Consider the following 11186-nt stretch of genomic DNA (forward strand, 5'->3'; position numbering starts at 1 on the left):
CAGGATATTCTCTATTACATCACAGTAGAGATCTCTCTGTCAGGATATTCTCTATTACATCACAGTAGAGATCTCTCTGTCAGGATATTCTCTATTACATCACAGTAGATATCTCTGTCAGGATATTCTCTATTACATCACAGTAGAGATCTCTCTGTCAGGATATTCTATATTACATCACAGTAGAGATCTTTGTCAGGTTATTCTCTATTATTATTATGGATCCCCATTAGTTCCTGTCAAGACAGCAGCTACTCTTCCTGGGGTTTATTATGGATCCCCATTAGTTCCTGTCAAGACAGCAGCTACTCTTCCTGGGGTTTATTATGGATCCCCATTAGTTCCTGTCAAGACAGCAGCTACTCTTCCTGGGGTTTATTATGGATCCCCATTAGTTCCTGCCAAGGCAGCAGCTACTCTTCCTGGGGTTTATTATGGATCCCCATTAGTTCCTGCCAAGGCAGCAACTACACTTCCTGGGGTTTATTATGGATCCCCATTAGTTCCTGCCAAGGCAGCAGCTACTCTTCCTGGGGTTTATTATGGATCCCCATTAGTTCCTGCCAAGGCAGCAGCTACTCTTCCTGGGGTTTATTATGGATCCCCATTAGTTCCTGCCAAGGCAGCAGCTACTCTTCCTGGGGTTTATTATGGATCCCAATTAGTTCCTGCCAAGGCAGCAGCTACTCTTCCTGGGGTTTATTATGGATCCCCATTAGTTCTTGTCAAGACAGCAGCTAGTCTTCCTGGGGTTTATTATGGATCCCCATTAGTTCCTGCCAAGGCAGCAGCTACTCTTCCTGGGGTTTATTATGGATCCCCATTAGTTCCTGCCAAGGCAGCAGCTACTCTTCCTGGGGTTTATTATGGATCCCCATTAGTTCCTGCCAAGGCAGCAACTACACTTCCTGGGGTTTATTATGGATCCCCATTAGTTCCTGCCAAGGCAGAAGCTACTCTTCCTGGGGTTTATTATGGATCCCCATTAGTTCCTGTCAAGACAGCAGCTAGTCTTCCTGGGGTTTATTATGGATCCCCATTAGTTCCTGTCAAGACAGCAGCTACTCTTCCTGGGGTTTATCATGGATCCCCATTAGTTCCTGTCAAGACAGCAGCTACTCTTCCTGGGGTTCATCATGGATCCCCATTAGTTCCTGTCAAGACAGCAGCTACTCTTCCTGGGGTTTATCATGGATCCCCATTAGTTCCTGTCAAGACAGCAGCTAGTCTTCCTGGGGTTTATCATGGATCCCCATTAGTTCCTGTCAAGACAGCAGCTAATCTTCCTGGGGTTTATCATGGATCCCCATTAGTTCCTGTCAAGACAGCAGCTAGTCTTCCTGGGGTTTATCATGGATCCCCATTAGTTCCTGTCAAGACAGCAGCTAGTCTTCCTGGCGTTTATTATGGATCCCCATTAGTTCCTGTCAAGACAGCAGCTAGTCTTCCTGGGGTTTATTATGGATCCCCATTAGTTCCTGTCAAGACAGCAGCTAGTCTTCCTGGGGTTTATTATGGATCCCCATTAGTTCCTGCCAAATCAGAAACTACTCTTCCTGGGGTCGGGCAAAATTAAGGCAGTTTATACAATTTTAAAACATTACAGTACATTCACAGATTTCACAACACACTGTGTCTTTGGCATCATTCAAATAAAGACTGTTAGTTTATCAAATCAATTCTCTGTAATTATTATTACGTGATAAACTAATCAGGTAGATGTAATTAACTAGGAAGTCGGGGCACCAAGGAAAATCGTCCGATTACAAAGTTATAATTTCCTAATATAACTCTTCTGATATTTTAATATCTGATCAATTAGTCTTCAAATTAATGAACTATTCTTTACCTCACGTTTGTCTCATTCCAAACGTCATAAATCTTTGGTCATCTGCACGAACCCAGTCTTCACTATGAGTCATCCATACATCAATTGTCTTAAATCATTTATTTATTAGTGAACTAAATAATCACAGAAATGCACACACAATCAGTAGATATGGTTACAAGGAAATGATAGGGGATGTGCCTAGTGGGATAAACCGGCATGGTGGCTTGGTAGACAAAAGGGAAGTGGGTGTAGACTGAGAAAGGCGGGATTTACGCAAATTAATCACTACACACTTGATAATTCTAACAATTGAAATGCTAATCCTTTGCACATGAATGCTCACTCATTCGGGAATAATTGCAATCAATATGTCTATTTACGCTCAGTGTGTCGTCCTGATCTCTGTTGGAAAGTTTGTTTCTGTTGGAGAGTTTGTCCTCCCGCTCTCTCTCTCTCTCTGCCGTGGTTAGAATGGATAGTTCAGAGTAACATCCAGCAATGTTGTTATAGAATTGATGTTTCGCCGGTTGTCGGTCCTCGCGTTCAATGATACCGAATTCCTAGCCGCAGACTAGTAATTAGTATCGGAGAGTAGCTCTTATTCTGTCGGATCGATAGTTTCAGAGTTTAACCACATGGTATGGTTACAAGATTCCGCAATCTACTCAAACCTTAGCTTATACTCAGGTTTATGGTCTCTCCTCAAACCTTAGCCCTCTGGTAAACTGGACTGAGGTAAACTGGACTGAAGGGAATTCATCCTGGTGGGGGTTATATTCGTAAACAGTAGAAAGGGGCTGTCCCATGACGCCAGATCAATGTCTGTGCTCATGGGGCGGGCCAATGATTTAGTTAAACTCCAAAGGAATTGGAGTTTCCTTCATTAAACAGTTTAAAATCACATTACATCATTTCACAAATAGTTTCATCTTTACTCATTCATTTTATACAACAATTAGATGCAAGCCTCGCAACTGAGTCTCTTGTATAAGCAGGGTTATGGTAATGTGGCTGTACTGTGTTTCCTGAGGTCACCAAATTGTACCAAACGGACCAGTTCATAGCTGGCTACTTCACCGACCGTTTATACATTCTCCAGAACATGAATATTGTTCAATTCTCAAGTTCTGTGATGTGAAAGAAATTCCTTTGTTCTCTCTATGACAACTCACTCTCTCTTATACTCTGGCCATGAGGAGAGAACTCCTCTAGGAATTTATGACCTGCCTAACAGAGGCTGTTGGTAGGGGGAAGACAGGGAGGTGGTGAGAGAGAGAGGTGGTGGTACTCGCTATCCCCAAAGAGGTCATGACACCGCTGTTTCATAAGGTGTTTTTTTCATCTGTTTTTTAAATACAATTTTTACTGCTTGCGTCAGTTAATTGATGTGGAATAGAGTTCCATGTAGTCATGGCTCTATGTAGTACTGTGCTCTTCCCATAGTCTGTTCTGGACTTGGGGACTGTGAAGAGACCTCTTGCGGCATGTCTTGTGGGGTATGGATGGGTGTCCGAGCTGTGAGTTAGTAGTTTAAACAGACCTCTGGTGACATGTCTTGTAGGGTATGCATGGGTGTCCGAGCTGTGTGCCAGTAATTCAGACAGACAGCTCGGTGTATTCAACAACACCTCTCATAAATACAAGTAGTGATGAAGTCAATCTCTCCTCCACTTTCAGTCAGGAGAGATTGACATTATTATTAGATCTTCGTGTACATCCAAGGGCCAGCCGTGCTGCCCTGTTCTGAGCCATTTGCATTTTTCCTAAGTCCTTTTTTGTGGCACCTGACCACACGACTGAACAGTAGTCCAGGTGTGACAAAACTAGAGCCTGTAGGACCTGCCTTGTTGATAGTGTTGTAAAGAAGGTAGAGCATCACTTTATTATGGACAGACTTCTCTCCATCTTAACTACTACTGCATCAATATGTTTTGACCATGGCAGTTTACAATCTAGTGTTACTCCAAGCAGTACAGTCATCTCCACTTGCTCAATTCCCACAATATTTATTACAAGATTTAGTTGAGGTTTAGGCTTTAGTGAGTGTTTTGTTCCAAATACAATGCTTTCAGTTTTAGAAATGTTAAGGGCTAATTTATTCTTTGCCACCCACTCTGAAACTAACTGCAGCTCTTTGTTAAGTGTTGCAGTCATTTCAATCACTGTTGTAGCTGACATGTATAGTGTTGAGTCATCCGCATATATAGACACACTGGCTTTACTCAAAGTCAGTAGCATGTCGTTATTAAAAATTGAAAAAAGCAAGGGGCCTCAACAACTACCCTGGGGAATTCCTGATTCTAATTGGACATGCCACTGACTTTGAGTAAAGCCAGAGATTGTTACCCCTGGAAATCTTAAGTATTATTACATACAGCCAGGAAGAACGATTGGATATACGAGCAATGTCAACTTACCAACATTGGGACCAGGAATATGACTTTCCCCAAGCAGATTCTCTCTTCGGACCACCACCCAGGACAATGGATCTAATATCAGCAGCTGACCGAAAACAACGGTGATGCAGAGGGGGTAGACGGAGCGGTCTTCTGGTCAGGCTTCAAAAACAGATACATCACTCTCCGCTCCCAAGTATACTACTCGCCAATGTCCAGTCTCTTAACAATGAGGTAGACAAAATTTGAGCGAGGGTTGCCTTCCAGAAAGACATCTGAGATTGTAGCATTCCCTGTTTAATGGAAACATGGCTCTGTCGGGATATGCTCTCGGAATCAGTTCAGCCACCGGGCTTCTCCAAGCATCACGCCGACAGAGAAAAACACCTCTCTGGGAATAGTGGCAGGGGTGTATGCTTTATGATGAACACCTCTTGTTGTAATCATAACAACATACAGGAACTCAAGCACTTCTGCTCACCCGATCTTGAATTCCTTACAATAACATGTCAGCCATTATACCTTCCAAGATAATTCTCGTCAGTTATAGTCACAGCTGTGTACATCCCCCCCTCAAGCAAACAAAGGCGTTTCATAGTTTACCTTGTATTCAGACTGTAAAGGTGTTTCATGTACTCAGACTGTAAAGGTGTTTCTTGTATTCAGACTGTAAAGGTGTTTCATGTATTCAGACTGTAAAGGTGTTTCATGTATTCAGAATGTAAAGGTGTTTCATGTATTCAGACTGTAAAGGTGTTTCATGTACTCAGACTGTAAAGGTGTTTCTTGTATTCAGACTGTAAAGGTGTTTCATGTATTCAGACTGTAAAGGTGTTTCATGTATTCAGACTGTAAAGGTGTTTCATGTATTCAGACTGTAAAGGTGTTTCATGTATTCAGACTGTAAAGGTGTTTAATGTATTCAGACTGTAAAGGTGTTTCATGTATTCAGACTGTAAAGGTGTTTAATGTATTCAGACTGTAAAGGTGTTTCATGTATTCAGACTGTAAAGGTGTTTCATGTATTCAGACTGTAAAGGTGTTTCATGTATTCAGACTGTAAAGGTGTTTCATGTATTCAGACTGTAAATGTGTTTCATGTATTCAGACTGTAAAGGTGTTTCATGTATTCAGACTGTAAAGGTGTTTAATGTATTCAGGCTGTAAAGGTGTTTCATGTATTCAGACTGTAAAGGTGTTTCATGTATTCAGACTGTAAAGGTGTTTCATGTATTCAGACTGTAAAGGTGTTTCATGTATTCAGACTGTAAAGGTGTTTCATGTATTCAGACTGTAAAGGTGTTTCATGTACTCAGACTGTAAAGGTGTTTAATGTATTCAGACTGTAAAGGTGTTTCATGTATTCAGACTGTAAAGGTGTTTCATGTATTCAGACTGTAAAGGTGTTTCATGTATTCAGACTGTAAAGGTGTTTCATGTACTCAGACTGTAAAGGTGTTTCATGTATTCAGACTGTAAAGGTGTTTCATGTACTCAGACTGTAAAGGTGTTTCATGTATTCAGACTGTAAAGGTGTTTCATGTACTCAGACTGTAAAGGTGTTTAATGTATTCAGACTGTAAAGGTGTTTCATGTATTCAGACTGTAAAGGTGTTTCATGTATTCAGACTGTAAAGGTGTTTCATGTACTCAGACTGTAAAGGTGTTTAATGTATTCAGACTGTAAAGGTGTTTCATGTATTCAGACTGTAAAGGCGTTTCATGTATTCAGGCTGTAAAGGTGTTTCAGACAGGGTCTCAAATGGCTCACAATTCCCTAATTGAATTCTTATTGAGACATCACAGGTTGACCTGATTGACAGGGAAGTCCCGCTACAGAGGAATAGGTGGGGCAGGGTTCTGTTAGAATGTGTATTTATTGGTTTTAATGTGAAGGAAGGCTTGAACCAGATAAACAACAACGTGTAGTAAAACAGGACATACTGGTCGTGTGTATTTAAAATGGAAAACTTTATTTTTTTTGTACGGTTCAATGGATCCTAAAGCTTACAGCCTTTTACAGAGTTATTTAAATCAGATGGTAGAGATTATATAACGAATTAAACACATGGAACTCATGATGGAGTCATTCCCGACTCTATACATCATATTGAAACGCTGTACTTGTACACATCTGGGCTGTTTTCATCAGTCACAAAAGTCACACGTTCTGTAACGCAACAACTTCATGTGTTTTTTGTTTTTTTGTTGTTCGGTGCCTTAGATTAAATCTCCAAATTCTATGCATTATATTAAACTTATTCAGGTAATATATGCCATTTAGCTGACGCTTTTATCCAAAGCGACTTACAGTCATGTGTGCATACATTCTACGTATGGGTGGTCCCGGGAATTGAACCCACTACCCTGGCGTTACAAGCGCCATGCTCTACCAACTGAGCCACAGAAGGAAGTCTACATCCAAGCAACAGATGGAATATACGGCTGCAACACACCAACATGAAGTGTTTCCTAATATTCAGATGAAGGCATAGTGAGTTCAGAGTCGGGTTCTTTCATCACAGGTAGAGACCTGACTCCAAAACGTTAAGCCCGTGGACTGAGATATCGCCTCTCCTATACACCTGCATTGCTTGCTGTTTGGGGTTTTAGGCTGGGTTTCTGTACAGCACTTTGAGATATCAGCTGATGTACGAAGGGCTATATAAATACATTTGATTTCTTCTGGCGTCTTGAGAGCCTCAGTGGCGCTGCCCATGCCATCTCCATTTTGAAGAAGTTTATTTTTCTTCTTCGGTTTCTATGTTGGTAAACCAACTGAAAGGGTGCACACTGCAGGGTGTTGTCTGAACAGGAATAAAGGTTGGTGATTTACTGCCCTGGAGGCTGTTGTCTGAACAGGAATAAAGGTTGGTGATTTACTGCCCTGGAGGGTGTTGTCTGAACAGGAATAAAGACAAGGATGGTGATTTACTGCCCCCTGGAGGGTGTTGTCTGAACAGGAATAAAGACAAGGATGGTGATTTACTGCCCTGGAGGGTGTTGTCTGAACAGGTTTAAAGACAAGGGTGGTGATTTACTGCCCCCTGGAGGGTGTTGTCTGAACAGGAATAAAGACAAGGATGGTGATTTACTGCCCCCTGGAGGGTGTTGTCTGAACAGGAATAAAGACAAGGATGGTGATTTACTGCCCCCTGCAGGGTGTTGTCTGAACAGGTTTAAAGACAAGGGTGGTGATTTACTGCCCCCTGGAGGGTGTTGTCTGAACAGGAATAAAGACAAGGATGGTGATTTACTGCCCCCTGGAGGGTGTTGTCTGAACAGGAATAAAGACAAGGATGGTGATTTACTGCCCTGGAGGGTGTTGTCTGAACAGGTTTAAAGACAAGGGTGGTGATTTACTGCCCCCTGGAGGGTGTTGTCTGAACAGGAATAAAGACAAGGATGGTGATTTACTGCCCCCTGGAGGGTGTTGTCTGAACAGGAATAAAGACAAGGATGGTGATTTACTGCCCTGGAGGGTGTTGTCTGAACAGGTTTAAAGACAAGGGTGGTGATTTACTGCCCCCTGGAGGGTGTTGTCTGAACAGGAATAAAGACAAGGATGGTGATTTACTGCCCCCTGGAGGGTGTTGTCTGAACAGGAATAAAGACAAGGATGGTGATTTACTGCCCCCTGGAGGGTGTTGTCTGAACAGGAATAAAGACAAGGATGGTGATTTACTGCCCTGGAGGGTGTTGTCTGAACAGGTTTAAAGACAAGGGTGGTGATTTACTGCCCCCTGGAGGGTGTTGTCTGAACAGGAATAAAGACAAGGATGGTGATTTACTGCCCCCTGGAGGGTGTTGTCTGAACAGGAATAAAGACAAGGATGGTGATTTACTGCCCCCTGCAGGGTGTTGTCTGAACAGGTTTAAAGACAAGGGTGGTGATTTACTGCCCACTGCAGGGTGTTGTCTGAACAGGAATAAAGACAAGGGTGGTGATTTACTGCCCTGGAGGGTGTTGTCTGAACAGGAATAAAGACAAGGATGGTGATTTACTGCCCCCTGGAGGGTGTTGTCTGAACAGGAATAAAGACAAGGATGGTGTACTGCCCCCTGCAGGGTGTTGTCTGAAAAGGTTTAAAGACAAGGGTGGTGATTTACTGCCCCCTGGAGGGTGTTGTCTGAACAGGTTTAAAGACAAGGGTGGTGATTTACTGCCCCCTGGAGGGTGTTGTCTGAACAGGAATAAAGGTTGGGGATTTACTGCCCCCTGCAGGGTCTTGTCTGAACAGGAATAAAGACAAGGATGGTGATTTACTGCCCCCTGGAGGGTGTTGTCTGAACAGGAATAAAGGTTGGGGATTTACTGCCCTGGAGGGTGGTCTGAACAGGAATAAAGGTTGGGGATTTACTACCCCTGGAGGGTGTTGTCTGAACAGGAATAAAGGTTGGGGATTTACTGCCCCCTGGAGGGTGTTGTCTGAACAGGAATAAAGGTTGGGGATTTACTGCCCCCTGGAGGGTGTTGTCTGAACAGGAATAACGGTTGGGGATTTACTGCCCCTGGAGAGTGTTGTCTGAACAGGAATAAAGGTTGTGGATTTACTGCCCCTGGAGGGTGTTGTCTGAACAGGAATAAAGACAAGGATGGTGATTTACTGCCCCTGCAGGGTGTTGTCTGAACAGGTTTAAAGACAAGGTTGGGGATTTACTGCCCCCTGGAGGGTGTTGTCTGAACAGGAATAAAGGTTGGGGATTTACTGCCCCTGGAGGGTGTTGTCTGAACAGGAATAACGGTTGGGGATTTACTGCCCCTGGAGAGTGTTGTCTGAACAGGAATAAAGGTTGGGGATTTACTGCCCCCTGGAGGGTGTTGTCTGAACAGGAATAAAGACAAGGATGGTGATTTACTGCCCCCTGCAGGGTGTTGTCTGAACAGGTTTAAAGACAAGGTTGGGGATTTACTGCCCCCTGGAGGGTGTTGTCTGAACAGGAATAAAGGTTGGGGATTTACTGCCCCCGGAGGGTGTTGTCTGAACAGGAATAAAGGTTGGGGATTAACTTCCCTGGAGGGTGATGTCTGAACAGGAATAAAGGTTGGGGATTTACTGCCCCCTGGAGGGTGTTGTCTGAACAGGAATAAAGGTTGGGGATTTACTGCCCTGGAGGGTGTTGTCTGAACAGGAATAACGGTTGGGGATTTACTTCCCCCTGGAGGGTGTTGTCTGAACAGGAATAAAGGTTGGGGATTTACTGCCCTGGAGGGTGTTGTCTGAACAGGAATAAAGGTTGGGGATTTACTGCCCCCTGGAGGGTGTTGTCTGAACAGGAATAAAGGTTGGGGATTTACTGCCCCCTGGAGGGTGTTGTCTGAACAGGAATAAAGGTTGGGGATTTACTGCCCCCTGGAGGGTGTTGTCTGAAAAAGGTTGGGGATTTACTGCCCTGGAGGATGATGTCTGAACAGGAATAAAGGTTGGGGATTTACTGCCCCCTGGAGGATGATGTCTGAACAGGCATGATGCCCCCTGGAGTTATGGAACGTTTCCTCACCAGTATAATTAATTGTCCCTCGTTGATGACCCGGATGGAATCACGTGATCCTTCTTTAACCCGTAGGAAGTCCCACCCAGTGGATGACTTCAAAACTGGTGTACGCCCCCAAAGGCCCTGTCCATGCTAAAACATCTCTATGGTTCCCCTCTGCGAGCTCAGACCCTGCGCTGCAGTGAGAAGGAAGGAGACGTGTGTGTGTGTGTGTGTGTGTGTGTTCAGGTCATGTTTGTTTTTAACACTGTTGGTCTCAGTCGGGTCGGGATGTTTCAGAAAATGACAAGTACAGCAAGTCTTGAGCATTAACCTTTAGTAATCCTGGAGCAATTTGGGTGAAGTTGCCCCTAGATGCTGATCTTGGGTCAGTTTAACATTTCCACCACTAAAATGGTTAAGATTAGGAATGAAGAAGAGGAATCTGATCTTAGATCTGTGCCTAGGGGAAACGTCGCCGAAGCGCTCCTAACTACCAGAGTCTGGACAATACAACCATAATAATCTCAGCCTCTCGATGCTATATCTTAACATTACATGCAAACTGTCCAGAGATTTAAATATGACATGAAACAGGTGGAATGCAGACAGATTTTCATTTAAAAACGCACCCTATTCCCCATCTTTCTGAGGGGTTAGGATAAGCAGAAGACACATTTCCGATGACTGAAAAAATAAAATGAACTAATTATTATTATAAGTATTTAGTGGTCAGAGCGTTGGGACTAGTAACCCAAAGGTTGCAAGATTGAATCCCCGAGCTGACAAGGTAAAAAAAAAAAAAATCTTTAGTTCTGCCCACTGTTCCCCGGTAGGCCGTCAATGTAAATAAGAATTTGTTCTTAACCGACTTGCCCTAGTGTTATGGGATTTTTTAATGAATAATGACTAAATGAGGTATACGGCACTATAACTGGCAAGAAGTCTAATCCTGTCTTTCTAGTAGTGTTAAATAACGTGTGTTCATTAGGAAGAGGTTATATGGCATGCACCTAGGAAGAAAGGAATGTATGAGGGGGGGGTAGAAGGAGAAGGGAGAGGGGCATTAACCTGTTTGAACAGGCCTGGATGTACATCTGTGGAGATAAGAGAGGACAGGGAGTGCCCCTCCAGAGTTCTACTATCTGTGGGAGCCTGGAACTGTCAGCTGAGGGGTTTATAATCTGTGGTGAGACTCATGAGAAAACCCCTATATTGGTGTGTATGTCTGTGCCTAGGTTAGAATGGTATAAAAGGGATGTATTTGTGTATAAACTGCATTTGTGTAAACCTCTCACAAATAAATCTGGGATCTGATTAATTGTGAGCTGGGAATTCTGTCTGTTTTATTGAAGACCAGAACGTTACAACCTCTGGGTAACAGACAGATAAAGATCGTAGGAATTTATGAACATTAAAGTACAACATTACTTAACACCTAGTTAAATAATATTTTTTGGTCTCACTATAAACACTGGTCAAAA

General features: G+C 43.2%; 2 long non-coding RNA genes across 51 annotated transcripts; one reads left to right on the forward strand and one right to left on the reverse strand.

Annotated features, from left to right (window-relative positions):
• Positions 1-6179: 6179 nt before the first annotated feature.
• On the reverse strand, positions 6180-8726 carry LOC127921342 (uncharacterized). Its single transcript, XR_008108776.1, has 2 exons — positions 8592-8726; positions 6180-8547 (listed from the first exon to the last, which is right to left on the reverse strand). It is a non-coding gene; the product is annotated as an uncharacterized LOC127921342 (long non-coding RNA).
• On the forward strand, positions 7025-9751 carry LOC127921340 (uncharacterized). 50 transcript variants are annotated; one of them, XR_008108729.1, is made up of 13 exons: positions 7025-7097; positions 7199-7404; positions 7459-7564; positions 7619-7724; positions 7779-7938; positions 7993-8100; positions 8312-8365; positions 8469-8530; positions 8876-8924; positions 9129-9177; positions 9226-9321; positions 9418-9562; positions 9605-9751. It is a non-coding gene; the product is annotated as an uncharacterized LOC127921340 (long non-coding RNA). The 50 variants fall into 50 exon arrangements; XR_008108732.1 differs by having other exon boundaries at positions 7027-7097; positions 7199-7242; XR_008108753.1 differs by lacking the exon at positions 7459-7564.
• Positions 9752-11186: the final 1435 nt, after the last annotated feature.

The sequence above is a fragment of the Oncorhynchus keta genome, unplaced genomic scaffold (assembly GCF_023373465.1).
Source record: "Oncorhynchus keta strain PuntledgeMale-10-30-2019 unplaced genomic scaffold, Oket_V2 Un_contig_2206_pilon_pilon, whole genome shotgun sequence".
NCBI classification, from domain to species: domain Eukaryota; kingdom Metazoa; phylum Chordata; class Actinopteri; order Salmoniformes; family Salmonidae; genus Oncorhynchus; species Oncorhynchus keta.